Below are 12409 nucleotides of genomic sequence, written 5' to 3' on the forward strand. Positions count from 1 at the left end.
AAGAACTCTTGAGGAATAAATATTTTTTCACTATGTAATTAAATGTTTTAATTGGACATTATCAAAAAGATCTCGATGATTAAAAATACCTCATTTTTTATTAAGCTAGCAGAATTTGCATTAGAGAATAATTAAAATTCAAGAATACTGATCAGATTCTGAAAATGTTTTAAAATCTTAACCGAGCTCTGGGGCGCATGGGTGGCTCGGTTGGTTAAGCGTCTGTCTTCCGCTCAGGTCAAGATCCCAGAGTCCTGGGATCAAGCCCTGCATAGGACTCTGCTCAGCGGGGAGCCTGCTTCTCCCTCTCCCTCTCCCTCTGCCTGCTGCTCCCCCTGCTTGTGCTCTCTTGTTCTTTCTGTCGAATAAATAAGATCTTTAAAAAAAAAAAAAAAACCGGGCTCTTAACACAGGCAATGCCAAGAACATATCTTAGATCAAGCGGTAGTGACTTAGGTATGTGTCCACCTGTCAAAACAGTAGCCTAGGAGAAAGTGTGTATTGGGATCAAACCAGTATTCCAATTTAGAGGCAACTAGGAGGTCTCAAATATTTTATGTCTTCAAGAGAGCATTCTTGGGGCACCTGGTGGCTCAGTCCCTTGAGTGTGGGACTCTTGGTTTCTGCTCAGGTCACAATCTCAGGGTCTTGAGATCTACCCCAGCATGAGGCTCTGGGCTCAGCGGGGAGCCTGCTTAAGATTCACTTTCTCTTCCTCTGCCCATCCCCTGACCCCCCCCCCAAACAAATCTTAGAGTGAGCGTTATTTTGCTTTTAAGATGGCTTTAGGGACGCCTGGGTGGCTCAGTTAAGCGTCTGCCTTCAGCTCAGGTCATGCTCTCAGGGTCCTGGGATCAAGTCCCACATCTAACTCTCTGCTCAGCGGGGAGCCTGCTTCTCCCTCTCTGTCTACCCCTCTGCCTACTCATGCTCACTCGCTCTCTGTCAAAGAAGTAAATAAAATCTTTAAAAAAAAAAAAGACAGCTTTAGACATGCCCACCTTTGGGTATTAGGCTTTCCCCAAAGGTTCATTTTAATTCACATGTAGCCCAGTAACTTCTGGATTTCTTGGAATTTATATTGAAAATTCCAGAAAACCTAGGAATGATTTTAAAGCTAGCACCGTTACTATATGCTATGTGAGCATGTATAATACCTATCACTTATATCCTTACTTATGGTCCTAATGTCTGCATTCTATGCTCCTACATTGACCCAGCATTCCTCTTAGAACTCACTTAACTTCAACCTTAATTCTTTTCACATTCCTCATCTACCTAGTAAACTTCTATTCATTGTTCGAAAACCCAATCAAATGTTACTACTTCTGTGAAGCCTTCCCAGACTCTCTGAGGCAGATTTAATTAGCCAGTCTCATAGCCTTTTATGCATGCTTCTGTTATTCTTTTTTTTTTTTAATTTTTATTTATTTGGGGGGGGGGAGCACCAGCAGGAGGAGGGGAAGAGGGAGAGGGAGAAGCAGACTCCCTGGTGAGCGGGGAGGCTGACACAGGGCTCTATCCCAGAATCCCGAGATCATGACCTGAGCTTAAGTCAGACACTTAACTGACTGGTCCACCCAGGTGCCCCCTTACTTCTGTTATCCTAAATAGTTGTGGGACGCCTGGGTGGCTCAGTCGGTTAAGCATCTGCCTACGGCTCAGGTCATGATCCCAGGGTCCTGGGATCGAGTCCCACATTGGGCTCCTTGCTCGGCGAGGAGCCTGCTTCTCCCTCTGCCTGCCTCTGTCTCTCTCTCTCTGATAAATAAATAAAATCTTTAAAAAAAAATAAAAATAAATAGCAGTTGTACTAGACCATGAATTCCTTGAGAGCAAAGATAATTTGTTCTGTGTATGCTCTGTACCTCACACAAACACTCAGTAATTTCTAACTGAATTATTGAATGGCAAAATACTACATTATTTTCATCTAGCTAGGTTCAGGGCCTCTTAGGAAACTAGGTGTACTTCCAGGGACTTAAAAGTCTTCTCTCCCCACCATCCCACTTCATCTCAGGCATAAAAACCACTTGCCAATGCATGAAATTCCTTTAAAAGGAAAAAAACTTACTGCACGTTCATAAGAATGTAGTGTTTAGGGCGCCTGGGTGGCTCAGTTTGTTGGGCGTCTGCCTTCGGCTCAGGTCATTATCTCAAGAGTCCTGGGATCGAGTCAGGCATACGGCTCCCGGCTCAGCAGGGAGTCTGCTTCTCCCTCTGCCCCTCACCCTACTCTCATGCTCGCTCTCTCACTCAAATAAATAAATCTTTTAAAAAAAATGTAGTGTTTAAGTGGCTGAAGACTATATTGAAGCCTGGCTCCAACCATTGTAAGGAATCAGTATTTCCTCTCAGTGTTCGTGACATCAAATATTCCATTGCCTCAGGTTCCCAGTGCATTTCAGATAACACACTGAAATACTGGATCCTCCTTGAATTCCACGTTTGTGAAGCAATAACTGCAGAAAAAAAAAGTACTTGTAAAAGGGCAAACGAGTTTGTTTGAATTTTAAACTGGAATCACTTTTACCCAGAACAAGATGTACGCAAATAAGACTCACAGTTTTAATCTGCTAAATACACCCTATAGATGGGGCAAGCATATCCTATGCTCACATTTTTATGGAACATGCATTCCATTCAGCAACCTAGAATAAACTATCCAGAAGAAACAGGAAGAACCCATTTCCTATCCAACGTACGCATACTTGTGTTTCTTCTACACTATGTTAAACAGCCATTTACTCGCAGAACACCCTTAGTAAGATTCAAGCATTTTGTTGAAGAATTAGCTTGTGATTTTAGGTGAAGTAACCAGTTCTTCTGAAAATCCTCTATCGCCAGTCGTGGTTGCCAGGAAGCTCTCCCTTCACCTAGAGAAAACAGAGGCCCCACCACTGTGAACTTTCAGATTTTACTTCAGCATATCTATTGTAGACTCTTGAGTTATGCTTAACCACAAGAGATGTCAACAGGGCGCCTTTAGACTCAGTTAAAGGAAACCTAGCTCAAGGATTTCAACAATAAGTAAATTTAGTCATCTCACTCCAGACATACATATCCAACTGCTACATAATGTCTCCACTTGGATAACCCACAAGTATCTCAACCTTTAAATGTCCAAAACTGAACTCCACCTTCCCTACATACCAACTTCTTTAGTCTTCCTCTTCTCAGTAAATGACATCTCCACTCAGCCATGTGCTCCTGGCAAAAGTCAGGGAGTCCTTTGTATCACCCCCTCCCAAACCCCTCACATCCAATAAATTACCAACTCCTACTTCCAAAATACGTCTTGACTCATCTAAATGCTTCTGAGAACATAAATAGTGGTGTTATTCCTAGTTAGATATATTCACATTCAACCATGCAACACATGGCACAGGTACATTTCTGGTGCTGGGAATATAACTGACCAAAACAGTAAGGTCTTTAATCTCAAGGAGCTGACATTCTAGTAGGAGAGACAATAGACTAAATGTGTGATAGATCGTGATTGTAATACAAATAATGAGTAAGGTGCTAGAGCTAGAATATGTGCTATTTTAGGTAGGGTAGTCTGAGAAGCTCTTCAAGGAGGTAAGTTTTTGAGTAGAACCCTCAAGGGGTTCTACACATAGCTTAGGGAAGACTTTACACAAAATACAAGGGTGTCTTGACACTTTTATGAATGATGGAGGCCAGTGTAGCCTAATAGAGTGAAGGGGAGAAAATGTAATAGGTAATACCTTTGAGGTATCCAGTAACGAGTTCACCCAGGGCCTTGTAAGCTGCTGTTAGCATTTTGCTTTTATCTTCTTTTTTAAGATTTTATTTATTTATTTGTCAGAGAAAATAAGCAGGGGGAGTGGCAGGCAGAGGGAGAAGCAGACTCCAACTGAGCAGGAATCCCAATACAGGGCTTGATTCCAGGACCCTGGGATCATACCCGAGCTGAAGGGAGATGCTTAATGGACTGAGCCACCCTGGCATCCCGCATTTTGCTTTTATTTTAAATGTGAGGAGAAACTATTGGAGGTTTTGAGCCAGGGGAAAACATGACCTGATTTAAATGTTAAGTGGCCAGAATAATCCAGATCATTCTGGATGTTGTATAGACAGTGGACTGAGGGAGGGTATCAGGGAGATGAATTAGAAGGCTTCTGTCATGAGGTCTCTCATGGTTGATTTCTTCTGGCAAGAGGCAAATCTACAAACGGTGTTATTTACATGTGATCATATGACATTTTTGGGGGGGAATGATGTTTTCAAAAAAGAAAAACATGCTCTAAAATTGTTCAACATCACTTATTGGCAGGGAAATGCAAATCAAAACCACGATGAGGTATCACCTCATACCTATCAGAAGGGCTAAAATAAAAAACACAAGCAACAAGTGTTGGTGAGGATGTGGAGAAAAAAGTAGTCCTTGTGCACTGTTGGTGGGAATGCAAACTGGTGTAGCCCTTGTAGGAAACATTATGGAGTTCCTTAAAAAGTTAAAAATAGAACTACCATGTGATTTGGTAATTCCACTACTGAGTATTTACCCAAAGAATATGAAAACACTAATTTGAAAAGATAAATACACCCCTATGTTTATAGCAGCATTATTTTCATTACTTACAATAGCCAAAATATGGAAGCAGCCCAAGTGTCTATCAACTGACAGATGAATGGATAAAGAATATGTGATATATATATTTTTATAAATATATTTTTAATATATGTGGAATATTAGCCATAAAAAAGTATGAAAGCTTGTCATTTCTAACAACATGGATGGAGCTAGAGAGTATAATGCTAAGCAAAATAAGTCAGAGAAAGACAAATACCATATGATTTTCACTCATGTGCAATTTAAGAAACAAATGAACAAAGGGGAAAAAAAGAGACAAACCAAGAAACAGACTCGTAACTATAGAGAACAAAGTGATGGTTACCAGAAGGGAGGTGGCGGGGGGGAATTGGTGACATAGATGAAGGGGATTAAGAGTACATTTATTGTGATGAGCACTGAGTAATGTATAGAATTGTTGAATCACAGTATTGTACACCTGAAACTAATAAAACACTGTGTGTTAACTCTACTAGATTTAAAATAAAGTTTAAAAAACAAAAGAAAGAAAAACATGCTCTAACAATAAGAGATCGTTAAAAATAAGAATTGGATTATTACTGATAACATTCGCAATAAAGAATAAGACCAGCATTTTCATTAAATTCAGTATTTTTTTCTTCTTTTTCTCCCCCTTTCTGCAGCTCTGGGATGAAATTTTGGTTAGTTGCTGCCGTTAGGTTTTATCCAGAGCCTTTTCATAATCCTGCATCAGGCACTGCAATAAGTACAATATTCTTTTCAGGTTTTTTTTTTTTTTTTTTTTTTTTTTTTAGTAATCGCTACACCCAACGTGGGGCCTGAACTCACAACCCTGGGAGGAAGAGTCACATGCTCTTCCAACTGAGCCTACCAGATGCCCCAATAAGTAACAATATTTTGACTTGAACTGAGTTCTGGCATTTTGGATACTCCAGACTTCTCTCTTTTTCCAGGCACCAAGGCTGAAGCTTGAAGGTTGTTTTAGCTGCTAATTTTATAATTGCCCTACTTAGTTTGTAGAAGTTACAGTTCAAGAGAATACTGAAAAAGAACATAATTGGAAAAATTCAAGTTTTCAGATTAAGGTTCAACTAAGAACTATTGAAAACCTCAAAAAAAGAAAAAGTTGAAGAACATATCTCTTGTTTGGGGGCTATTTGGGGCCTTATCCTTTGTTGCAGTGGCTCTGAGTTATTTGATATTCCTCATCCCATACAAGCTGCATGAGACTAATTGCTTCTTTACACCAGGGCTGAGAGTTCTCAGGTGCTCAGGTTCAGTACAATTGCTCAAAAGTCCCACTTTTTAAAAGTAGTAACACATAGGGCACCTGGGTGGCTCAGTTGTTAAGCGTCTGCCTTCAGCTCAGGTAATGATCCCAGAGTCCTGGGATCGAGCCCTGCATCAGGCTCCCTGCTTAGCAGGAAGCCTGCTTCTCCCTCTCCTGCTTTCCTTGCTTGTGCTCTCTCTCTCAAATAAATAAATAAATAAATAAATAAATAAAATCTTAAAAAAAAAAAAATAGTGACACATAATCAAAAGTCCCTCTGGCCATAAGAGGAGGGGTTTATTCTATTTCACTGGTTCATGTCCTTGATGTTTTGGCTACTGTAGTAGACATTTGGGGTTGGCGCTCCCTAACATCGGTTTTCCCTTCTCAAGTCAGCTAATCAGAATGAATCCATCATCCCCATTATCCTTGGTCACATCACTGGTTTGGGAAGGGCATAGAGCCTAAGTCATCCAATTATTTTTGAAGAACTTCCTTTTGACATTTGAGGGAAGAAATACTCTCCTCCCCACTACTCATTCATAATCGGAAAAGTATGTAGCTGAGGTAATAACCACTGACCTCTATTCTCCAACAAAAAGATGCCTGTAAAGATAGGTATCAAAGAGCAATGAAGAGTTGACAAGGATCGGGGGACTGGATACCAGGTCCTGCTCATGTGCTTTGTGCTGCCAGATCAATTTCTACTGACAGCTATCCCTACCTCTAGATTTAGTTACCTGACTCAATAAATTCACGTTATCATTTAAGTCAGTTTAACTTGCCAGTTTATTTCTCAAAATCAAAAGTATTCTAACTATGCTGGATTGTTTGTTGTCAACTTTGCCTTACTACCACCCCCTTGTACTATCTGCATTGCAAAAGAGAAGCTAGGCACATCTCCCAGAATCCCCTGTCCTTTATGGTTCTGAGTTAGAGTTGGCCAAAGAGAGGTACTCACAGTAGATGGGAAAGGCAGAGAAAAGAAGCTTTCACTCTCAGAAGGTTGTGGCAGCTTCACAGACTTCTCTTCTCCCAGGACACTGGCAGTTTCCACCCTCTCATATCTCACCACAAGCTCTTGCTTTGCACTGATGGCAGCAAAACACAATGGCTTCTCAGACTTCTGTGCAAGCTCCTCCCTTGTAGTCAAGGGGGCCATAAATGGCAGCTTCTCCGAGTCCTCTACAAGTTCTGGCATCTTGTATTTCTCCATGGATTCTGGTTTCTTCATCTGCTCCAATGCTTCAATCGATCAGTGAATGTTCTCTAATCCTTCACCTGCAGCGCCCAGCCCTTCACGCCTCCAGCTTCTGCTACAGTCAACTAACCCTCAGTTCCTACATTAAATCTCTTTGTTCCAGAATACTTGCACTGGCTTTGCTCTCCTCACTACAGTCAGTGATTAGTAATAGAAAGGGTTTCCAAGACTTGCAGAACTTTAGGGCTCAGATTTGCTTCTCTGATCCCATTAGATTTAAAGGACTCCATTGCCAATGATAATAGCATTGGTAGCTTACAGCATACAGTGGCAAATGGCTAATTTATTATCACCTTGGATGACCAAGAAATTGCTGCAATAAGATAACGTAGAAGAAATAAAGGGTACAAGGACTGTGGAGTGGTTTGGCTATATCAAATTATACTGGAGAACTTACAGAAAGAAAATGATAAGCTCAAGGTTTGGAATTCCCACTTCAAAGTCTGGGTAAGAAACAGAAAGTTTCTTACCTGCCTGGGGAAAAAAATAATCCTTACTTGATATAGCCACAGGGTCAACATTTCTGAAACAAACAAAATCTGATCATGAAAGTGGATGAATTACAAAGCAAATTGAATTAAATTGCATGTTCTCTTATGTTCGAGTTAAGGTATTGGTGGAAAGAGTGGAACTGAAAATTAGGTGGGGACATCTACTGTTTGGAGAGTAGCCTCTCTTGCCTGAAGACCTTGTAATGACCTATCCTGAAATGGTTGCTTTGCAGAGGAATACTGATTCTCCTCAAGACTCATTTCATTGCTTGTAGACTGAAAACTAGACTCAAATCTTGGAAGACCCCAATGGACAAGTACATTACATAACATTCTTTTGTGTTGACCATAGTTTAACAAATTTGGAAAGCTATTTGTAAGGTTACTAAAACATTTCTCAAAGTAGATACAGTATTTGCTCAAGAGGACTAAAACAAGAGTTTTTTGATCTGCTGATAGTTTATGGCCACCTGGCAGACTAAGTGACATATAGCTCTATGTGTGGGGGCTGATTTTTTTCTTTAGTATCACACCATGGTTGTATGATGATGGTAATGATCCAGTAGAAAGATAAAAACTGGTGATGTAGGTAGAAGGGGGGAGATAATTGCAGAAAATAAGTTCTTTTTTTTATTATTCCAATATAGATAACATACAGTGTTATGTTAGTGTCAGGATGCAGTATAGTGATTCAACATTTTCATGCAGTACCCAGTGTTCATCACAACAAGTGCACTCCTTAACCCCCATCACCTATTTTACCCATCTCCCCACCACTCTCCCCTCTGGTAATCATCACTTTGTTCTCTATAGTTAAGAGTCTGTTTCTTGGTTTGTCTCTCTCTTTTTTTTCCTTTGCTCATTTGTTTTGTTTCTTCAGTTGCATATATGAGTGAAATCATATGGTATTTGTCTTTCTCTGAATGATTTATTTTACTTAGAATGTATACTCTCTAGCTCCATCCGTGTTGTTGTGAATGGCAAGAGTTCATTCTTTTTTCTGGCTGAATAATATCCATTGGGTATATATATATATATATATCACATTTTCTTTATCCATTCATCTATCGGTGGACACTTGGGCTACTTCCATACTTTGGCTCTTGTAATTAATGCTGCTATAAACACAGTGGTGCATTTATCCCTTTTAATTAGTGCTTTTGTATTTTGGGGGTAAATACCCAGGAGTGTGATTACTGGATCATAGGGTTGTTCTATTTTTAATTTTTTGAGGACCCTCCATACTGTTTCCCACAGGGCTATACCAATTTGCATTCCCATCAACAGTGCACAAAGATTCCTTTTTCTCCACATGCTCACCAGCACTTGTTGTTTCTTGTGTTTTTTATTTTAGCCCTCCTACAGTAGCTTACTGTAGTCTTGATTTGCATTTCCCTGATGATGAGTGCTATTGAGCATCTTTTCATGTGTCTGTTGACCATGTGGGTGTCTTTGGAGAAATGTCTGTGTATTTCTTCTGCCCACTTTTAAACTGGATTATTTGGTTTTGGGGTGTTGAGTAGTATCAGTTCTTTATATATTTTGGACACTAACCTTTTATCAGGTATGTCATTTGCAAATATCTTCTCCCATTCAGTAGGTTGTCTTTTGGTTTTGTTGATTCTTTCCTTCACTGTGCAAAAGCTTTTTATTTTGCTGGGGTCCCAGTGGGTTATTTTTGCTTTTATTCCCCTCACCTCAGGAGACGTATCTAGAAAAACTTTGCTACAGCCAATGTCAGGGACATTACTAGCTGTGCTCTTTTCTAGGGTTTTTATGGTCTCGGGTCTCCCATTTAGGTCTTTAATCCATTTTGAATTTATTTTTGTGTATGGTGTAAGAAAGTGGTCCAGTTTCATTTGTTTGAATGTAGCTGACCAGTTTTTCCAACACTATTTCTTGAAGAGACTGTCTTTTTCCCATTGGTTTTTCTTTCCTGCTCTGTCAAAGATTAATTGACCATATAATTGTGGGTTTATTTCTGAGTTTTCTATTCTGTTCCATTGATCTATATGTGTCTATTTTTGTGCCAGTACCATATGGTTTTGATGACTACAGCTTTGTAATATAACTTGAAGTCAGGAATTGTGGAACCTCCAGCTTTGCTTTTCTTTTTCAAGATTACTTTGGCTATTTGAGGTCTTTTAGGGTTCTATACACATTTTAGGATTGTTTGTTCTAGTTCTGTGAAAAATGCTTTGGTATTTTCATAAGGATTGCATTAAATCTGTAGAATGATTTGGGTAGTATAGACATTTTGACAATATTTGTTCTCCCAATCCATGAGCATGGAATGTCTTTCCATTTCTTTGTGTCATCAGAAGGCAAGTTCTTAAGTAAATGAGAAGAAATGGGATCCAATGCACAATATCAAGTAGAGACAGTTCATCTGCTATATAAGAGGGAAAGAAGAGGGATGTCTGGGTGGCTCAGTTGGTTGAGTGTTTGCCTTCTGCTCGGGTCATGATCTCAGGATCCTGGGATCAAGCCCTGCACTGGGCTCCCTGCTCAGCGGCGAGTTTGCTTCTCCCTCTCCCACTCCCCCACCATGTTCTCTCTTTCTAATAAATAAGTAGAATCTTAAAAAAAAAAAAAAAAGAGGGAAAGAAGATTATAAGAGTCAGATATAGGCCAGTAGATAGGTTTGGTGATAAACAGATAATTAGTTCTAAATCCTTTTTTTCTCAGCCAGTTAAGATGTCTGTCATCAGCTGACAGCGTGGACGGGGTGGAGATAGAGAAGACTTAGGATATTAGGGAAAGTGGAAGCACAGATTCACTAGGCCCAGAGAAACCAAGACTTTAATAAAAAGTGTTGATCAGGACAGAGCCGCCACAGAGACTTACTGGATGCTAATGGAGATCTACTTGTGAGATCTGAAAGCCACTCCCTCCAGAAACTTCTGGCAGGATGTCACTGATTTATCATTTGTGGGTCATTTAACCAGTTGCGATCTATCTTCTTCCAACCAACTCCTGTTGGTTAGAAATCTATCTATTCAACCAACTTCTGTTTTTCTACCTTGACCCTGAGGACTTATGAGAAACCTAGGTAATAAATACCTTTTGAATTGTTTGCCAAGCCACAACCCCCTTCTCTGAACTCTCCCCACTATCAAGGGTGGCCCCTTTGCAGCCAAATTTACATTACATGACCCCACCTCCATTGCCATGACCAAGTCCAGGGTGGACACGTGACCCAAGCTGATCAATTGGACTTTTTCTCCTGGGAACGGAAATTGGAACACTGGGGGTGTAAGAGGTTGGTCAGAGGGCTGGAGCTACGGGGAAATTTGGTTATAGGATGGAGCAGCCTTTTTGCACCATGTAGATCAGAGAAGATGAGAACATGGGCTTGAGTGTGAAGGGGGAGACAGAGAATGAAGCAGATGTATAGAAAGAACCAGGGACCAGAGACCACATGGTCTTGACAAGCTGCAGATGGTATCTGCCTCGGTTCTTGATGATAAAGCAGTAAGGACTTCTGTCCTCAGCTGAACTTCCTCCCTTGGGTTATACACAATGCTCTTGGTTCCCCTAGATGCACATTTTATGTGAGCAAATCTGAGAAGATTTCTGTTACTGTGTAATCCAAACAATCATGATCAAGAGCAAAGATATATCAAATGCTGTGCTGAAATCAGGATATACTGTGTCTATATCATTTTGCTAATCTAGTATAATAACCAGATCTATCAGAAGAAAAAAAAAGTGCCATGAGCCTGGATGATTATTTACTGACTCCAAGCAGATTCTTGGGAGACTTGGAAAGAGAAAAGCAGTAGTCACTATATACAATCCAGCTATATTTTTTAAAATAATTATAAAAACGTATTCAATTTGAAAAGCAATGAAAATAAAGACAAATTATTCATTAAGACAACCTTCCTAATACAACCACTGTGAGTATTTTGATATGTTTCATTTATATCAGTTTTACCCCTTATGTTGTTTGTTTTTAAACAATGAAATTAGAGTATAAAATATAATTGCATTTCCTACTTTTTTCATCAGATATTATGCCATAACATTTCCTGTGTTGCATAATCTTCACAGCTAAACTTGTAATGGCTGCCTAATAATCTACTGATTAGATATACCATGAAAATAACAAGGCAGTGATTCTCTAGCATCCTCCAGTCTGAAATTCCAGAAAGAAATTCTTAACTTAGTGAATATAGTTATAGAAATTCTTTTTTGTAGGGTCACAAATTGTTAATCAGACTTTATGATTTCCTGCATCCCTCAAGATTAATGTTTACCTTTTTCTTGGACCTATTCTCAGTCGATCACCCTTTGATTAATAATTCAGCCTCCTACTTACCAAGGATAGTTATATGAGGAAGGTGTTATCTTTTATGGCACTTATAAATGTTCAGGCCACTGGAAAGGAAAATTTCCCCTGTTCCCCAAATTTTGCATTAGTAAATTAATAAATTGGTGTTTGGGGTTTTGCAGTGGCATCTTATGTGTTTGATTGTACCAGTGGCATAATCTATACTTAGAACCTGAGAACAGGTTTCTATGGCGGTCATACTTAAGTACTGCCACCCTCTGGGCCCTTTTTGGGAAGCTTGCCAGCCGCCTTCATTCCCAGCTCTGTCTTCTGAGCTTTGCCTCATTGACTATGGAAGACCTCAAGCCTGAAGCCACAAAAATCAGCTAAGCAATTGCAGAGTGATTTGCAAGAAGTAGCCAAGAAGAAGATAGAGTGATGTCATCTACGTTCATATACCATCTTGTTTTGATAACTTGAAGACTTTGGATTTCTGTTTTGTTATTCAGTGTTAATTTAGGTGCCTTTC

The sequence above is a fragment of the Zalophus californianus genome, chromosome 2, assembly GCF_009762305.2.
Source record: "Zalophus californianus isolate mZalCal1 chromosome 2, mZalCal1.pri.v2, whole genome shotgun sequence".
NCBI classification, from domain to species: Eukaryota; Metazoa; Chordata; class Mammalia; order Carnivora; family Otariidae; genus Zalophus; species Zalophus californianus.